We start from the raw sequence: 5,811 nt of genomic DNA on the forward strand, positions 1-5,811 counted from the left end.
ATTAACTTTAATTTTGTGTGTAAATTGCAAGTAACCCCTGGAAGCGTGGGTATGATTTACCAAAAGGAAACCTTAGACACACCAGGCTTTCACAGAACATATTGTTTCTTATTAGTAGCTCTAGCCAAACTCAACACTAGATAACACGTTATTAGGTATATATTAGGTAAAGATAAAGACATCTACATAAATTCAGTTACCATTGAATCTGCCCCCCTCCACCATCAATTTCCAGTCATACCAAGGCCACAAGGCCACTTCACTTATGATTTAGATCTGTGGAGGATTGCTGAGATATCTACCAATCCTGGGAAGATGGAGGTTGGTGTGACCGTAGCCGCCACCGTACTGAAGACCACCACACCGAAGCTTTTGAAGGTGATTAGTGAAGAATTGGGGCAGGTTCAGCTTGATGCTGGATTCCTCCAACGTGAGCTTCAGTTGATCCAAGCTCTCATACGAGATAAACCATGGATTATTATCAGTCATTTTCATAGACTGGTACTCGCAGAACTCAGGTGCTTGGCAGATGACATCGAAGAGTGCATCGATCGCTTCCACATCGGGAAGATGACCCGCAGACAGTTTGCCAGGGAGATTGGTGTACTCAAGGACAGAGCAAAGGAGACACGCGAGCAGTTAACAAGCTACATCTACATCAACTTGGCCACATCAGGATCAGGCAGCAGTGCACCACCGTCTTCCCATCATGAACTTGCTCCGCCACCGCCAGCTGGTCGCGTCGTTGACATGAAGGACGCGGAGCAGGAACTTGTTGCACTTGTGCAGAGCGATTCAGAGGAGAAGCTGAAGGTAATCTCCATTGTTGGCCTCGGCGGTGGCCCAGGTATGACTCATCTTGCCAAGCAGGTCTGTGAGGGTGATGTTGGTCGCCAGTTCGGTTGTCGGGCCTGGGTTAGTGCGGGGGGCAAGTGCGCCAAAGAGATTCTCGACCAACTCAACGGTGTCAGTGTCAGCGGCACCACACCACCAAGTCCGAGGTGGAGCTTCAGCAGGAGATACAAGAATACGTCCTTTCAGAGCAAACCGCTGTGGGCAACGGCGTGTCCATGAGAATGGTGGCGAACATGGCGGCGCCACGTTTATCGAGCGTTGGCCGAAGAATGAAAGGTGATTAATTTCTCTGTCGTCTATACTCCGGATTAGTACGTAGTAGTGTAGTGTTCTCCATTTACAGTTACATCAGTTCGTTTATGGACGTCAGGTATCGACAGAAACAGGTTACCACTGTGTGTTGAACAGACAAAACTGTTGCAGGGTTATTTTCTTCACATAAACCTTAAATTTGACTCTAGGGTGAATAGGGGGACTCTTGGAAGATGCTCCCGGATCACATAAATAAAGGAGAGGCTAGTTCATCTTAATTGCCCTATATTTTCGATATACGTGTGCCACACATATGGTTACTGAAAAATAATTAGCAACCAAGATTTTAAAATTCTATAGATCATTAGGCTTTGTCTCCTTGCAAATGAGAAATAACAATGAAAATGTTAATGTATCACAATGCTCACAACCACATACTATTACTTCTGTACATGCACACGGTCATGTACATATATTTATTTGGAGAATTTAATTTAAGACGATGTGTGAACATAGTGATCCAGGTCACTAGTACATAAATGGTTTTTAAGACATGAACTTGCGGTAGTTTTAAGACAATCGCCTTACATAGGGTATTCTCAAACTGACACCTATGGAACACATTATTTTCACTGGACTTTCATACTGTCGGTTCCAAAAACTCTCATATATGAGTGGAGTTAAAGTTGTTTTGATTTTTTTTTTTTGGTAAAATAGCTTCTCATAGTAGAATCCTTAAGACAAGCTAGTATATTTTTCAACTTCATCCAATATCCACCCCCGTGAGAGCTGGTTTTATTGGACTCCACTTGACAAGTTGTTCTATTTTAACTAGTTTGCCAAAAAAAAAAAGTTCCAAATAGCTCCTGAATCTGCTTAGAAAACTGTGCCGAACAGGGCTTAGTTGTGATTACAGAATAAACTCTTCTAATAATCTTTGTCCCCTCTCTTCAATCATCTTCCTCCCCACCCTCTTATTGTGTCTTGGTATCTAAGATGCCAATTCCAATAAATTTCATATTGTTTCTTAAACTTTGATTTTTGTACAAGACCTAGTTTCTTGTGTTTTCCATCTTTCTTGTCTTTAATGTTGTTGCCACGTCTTGCAAAAATAAATAAAAAAAACAGAATAAAAAAACAGTGAGCACCTCCATTTTTAATCATGCGCGGCAACCTCTTTTTGTATCCAAGGAATTTAATTCACGTGTTTCGGCTCAGTTTACAATGTATTCCTATCATATGTGTTTTCCCTTTTTTTGCGGTGGATTTATTACAGGTTTACGTGAATCGAAGACGCCTAAGATTGTTTTCTAAATTTGCATATTTCAGATTCTTGATTGTAATTGATGATGTGGCCGCAGCAGATGAGCTGTACAACATGGTATCTGCATTCCCCTGGACTGATGGAATTGGAAGGACAATTATCTTGACAACAAACATCCAGTCAGCAGGAACACGCTGCATCTGTGGTAAAGGTTTAGCACTTGCTCAGTGTAGCAGCAGATCCCAGTTTTTTAAGATCCTAGAGCTGACAGAAAGTAAATTTGAATAGGGTTACACCCTTAGATCAAAGTTGGAAGAGATGCTTGTCAGTAACTATGAGAGTCTAACTGGGCTTGGTCTTCAGGACTTGTTGCTGTACTTTTGCATGTTCCCTTGTGATCATCTGGTCAGAAGGAATCCTCTAATAAGGAGATGGTTGGCTGAAGAAATCGTATTCATTGAACCAGAGGAGGACGCTCGAAGTAGTCCTGAGGAGGTGGCATTCAACACCCTCATCAACCGCAATATCATTCAGCCCGTTCAAGTAAGCAACACTGGAAAGGTGAAGAGATGCCGGCCTTACGAGATAATGCTGGACTCCGTTTCTCGCAAGAAGTCAGCGTCCAATAATTTCATCACCTTAGTCTGTGGTCGGACCGGCCATGAACTGCCATGTGTTCGCCGACTTTCTCTCCATCCTAACAGAGCAGCAGCAGCAGCAAATAGGCGGTTGAAACTGCCCAAGGATTTATCTCGTCTCCCCCTGGCGGTACTCCCTGCTGCCAATCTTCACAGTTATAAGGATACGCTGAAGTTTGCCAAGTATGAGCTCCTACGGGTGTTGGATCTCAAGGAATGCTCTCATCTGGAAGGAAAACATCTCAGAGATATATGTGGCCTGCTTCTGCTCAAATATCTGAGCCTCGGTGAAACTATTGGTAAGGTTCCACAGAAAATAAGGAATCTGCAATGTCTAGAGACGCTCGACATGAGGAGAACCAAAACAGTGGATCTGTGCTTAGAAGCCCTCCAGCTACCCAAGTTGAAACACCTGCTTGGAAAGTTTCAGCTACAAGAAATCCCAAACAAAAAGCTAGACAAGTTCTTGTCAGATAACTGTGATCACCTGGTCCTGGAGACGCTTTCAGGGTTTGTCGCGGAACGGAGCCAAGGAATTTCACAACAGATGCTTTTTATGGGGCAGCTGAAGAAGGTGAAAATATGGTTGGATTCCTCTGTAGATGCAACCAGCATTACTCATCTTTCAGATGCCGTCAAGATGTTCACCAGTGACGGTAACAGTATCGCTATTGTTGATCGCTCCCTGTCTATTGATTTCACAGACTGTTCCACTACCGAATCCTCAGTTCGATTCCTGGAATCTCTACAAGCCCCGGGCAAACTTACCTCGCTCAAATTGAGTGGCAACCTGACACAGTTCCTGGATTCTCTACCAGAACATGAGAAGTTTGTTACGAAGCTGAGGGGTATTCAAGAGATATGCCTTTCGTCGACTAATCTTGCAGGGGGAGCCATTCTAGCTGGCCTGATCAATTTGCGTGTGCTAAAATATCTGAAGCTCGTCGAAGATAACCTTGGGCCCCTGGTCATACAACCTGAGCACTTCCCATGCTTGCACCGGATGTGCCTTGTGGGCGTGTGAAGTCTCCACGATGTAACAATCCAGGCTGGGGCTCTGCGGTCTCTTGTATCGCTACAAATGCTCTGCAAATCTCTTGGTAATCTTCCGGGTATCGAAATCAAATGCCTTCAAAATCTGACGGAACTCGCTCTCCATAGTCAGGTGGTTGATGGGATAAAAATTGCATGGCGAGCAGCCGCAAGGGACCACACTAATAAGCCCAATGTCTGCTTCATAGAAAGCTAGCTAGCCTCTATTGTTTGGGAGTATTGTTTGGTCATTGACCCAGGTACAGTCCATTTCTGGAATTGGCTATCTTGAAAGATTGAATTGATTTGAGCTCAATGGCATCAACATCCCATATAGTGTCAAAGAAACTAATGCAACATACCCAAATGTTTTCAAATACAATCTGCAGAATCAATTCTATGAATCAGCAAGCGCACGCCAATGCGCTCCCTTGATGCCACTGTATGCTTCAGTACTTCTATTCTTGGTCAATTGAATTGCCTTTGCTGGGTTTAAGAAGTACATTGATTCCCCATTCAGGCTTCACCCCTACCCTTGTATGGGATTAGAATGATCCAAAGTTGGAGGCTTGGAGCATGAATCTTCAGAATTATCTTGTAGTAAGATCAAGTGACTTCAAAATTTCTGTTTTTCTGTCACTTCAAAAGTAGAAAATTTCTTCCTAATTATCATTCACACCAAAAACTGATAGTTTGCCTTTACTTCCACGGCTCCATGTATGCACCATGTACTGCAGTCTGATTGATGGCAACAGATGTTCTGCAATAAAATTTTCTTTAGAAACCACGAAGCAATGAAGTTTGTTATTACTACATTTGCACCTATTGTTCCTATACAGTGAAAGTTCGGACCAGTCTGAAACGAGTCCTGCAATACTGTCATTCAGATTGGTGATTGTAGTTTGTTCATTCCATTATTTTGTCCACAGAGTGTTAAAAAAGTAGGAATGCCCATATGCCATCCAGGATCATCGTTATCATATAACAGAGAGCTTTCGTGGCAAATGTTTCCATGAGAATGCCCCTTCTCTTAATAGACAGGAAAACTAAATAGGTTACTACTAACTTTTAGCTGCAGAAACTAATCCAATTTTTTCAGTTCCCATTAAAATAACAGGTACCCATATATATCACTGCAATTATATTCTGATTTCTGAACGTGGCATGAACGCTCACCTTGTTCGGTAGCACTTTCAGAATCTTCAGTGATTCCTTCCAGTCCCCCCATCGCACTCTTTGTCTTGCATGAAATAGGTTCATGAATGCTGCTGTCAAAAAGTCCAACTCGATGCAGCAGATGCCGTCCAGAGCATGTGGACTGTCCTCTGTCATCCCCATTCCAAAGCCAATGTTACAGAAGAGCAGTATTTGGATTAAAATGAGCAAATTTCATAAACAGGGACATGAGAGGAGTCGAATCTTATTTTGCCCTCGTCAGCACATATCCTAAATTCACCAAGTTTCAGTTCAAGACATATAGTAAAGCAACTTCTTTCTGTATAAAAAAAGAGAGTGCTTTTCCCCCCAAAAAAAATAAAAGCATAACCGCTTATATTACTCGGGTCAGCAAAATGAAAATTCCCCAGCTCCAGTCGGTCTTACTTCTAGAACGCACGGTAAAGGTTGGAATCGTCCAAGGGAACCATTTCCCGCTAGGAACTAGTAGAAACGTAATCTCCCAAGATAAATAAAAAAATCCTCTTTTTTTGAGATACAAACGAATCAAAATTCGAAGCTGCAAACTTACCGCAGTTTTAAGCAGCCGCTGTC

General features: G+C 42.7%; 1 pseudogene; it reads left to right on the forward strand.

Annotated features, from left to right (window-relative positions):
* The first annotated feature begins 314 nt into the window (after nt 1-314).
* Nucleotides 315-4,258, forward strand: LOC136480200 (disease resistance protein RGA4-like; annotated as a pseudogene).
* Nucleotides 4,259-5,811: the final 1,553 nt, after the last annotated feature.

Source organism: Miscanthus floridulus, chromosome 9, assembly GCF_019320115.1.
Source record: "Miscanthus floridulus cultivar M001 chromosome 9, ASM1932011v1, whole genome shotgun sequence".
Classification (NCBI taxonomy): Eukaryota; Viridiplantae; Streptophyta; class Magnoliopsida; order Poales; family Poaceae; genus Miscanthus; species Miscanthus floridulus.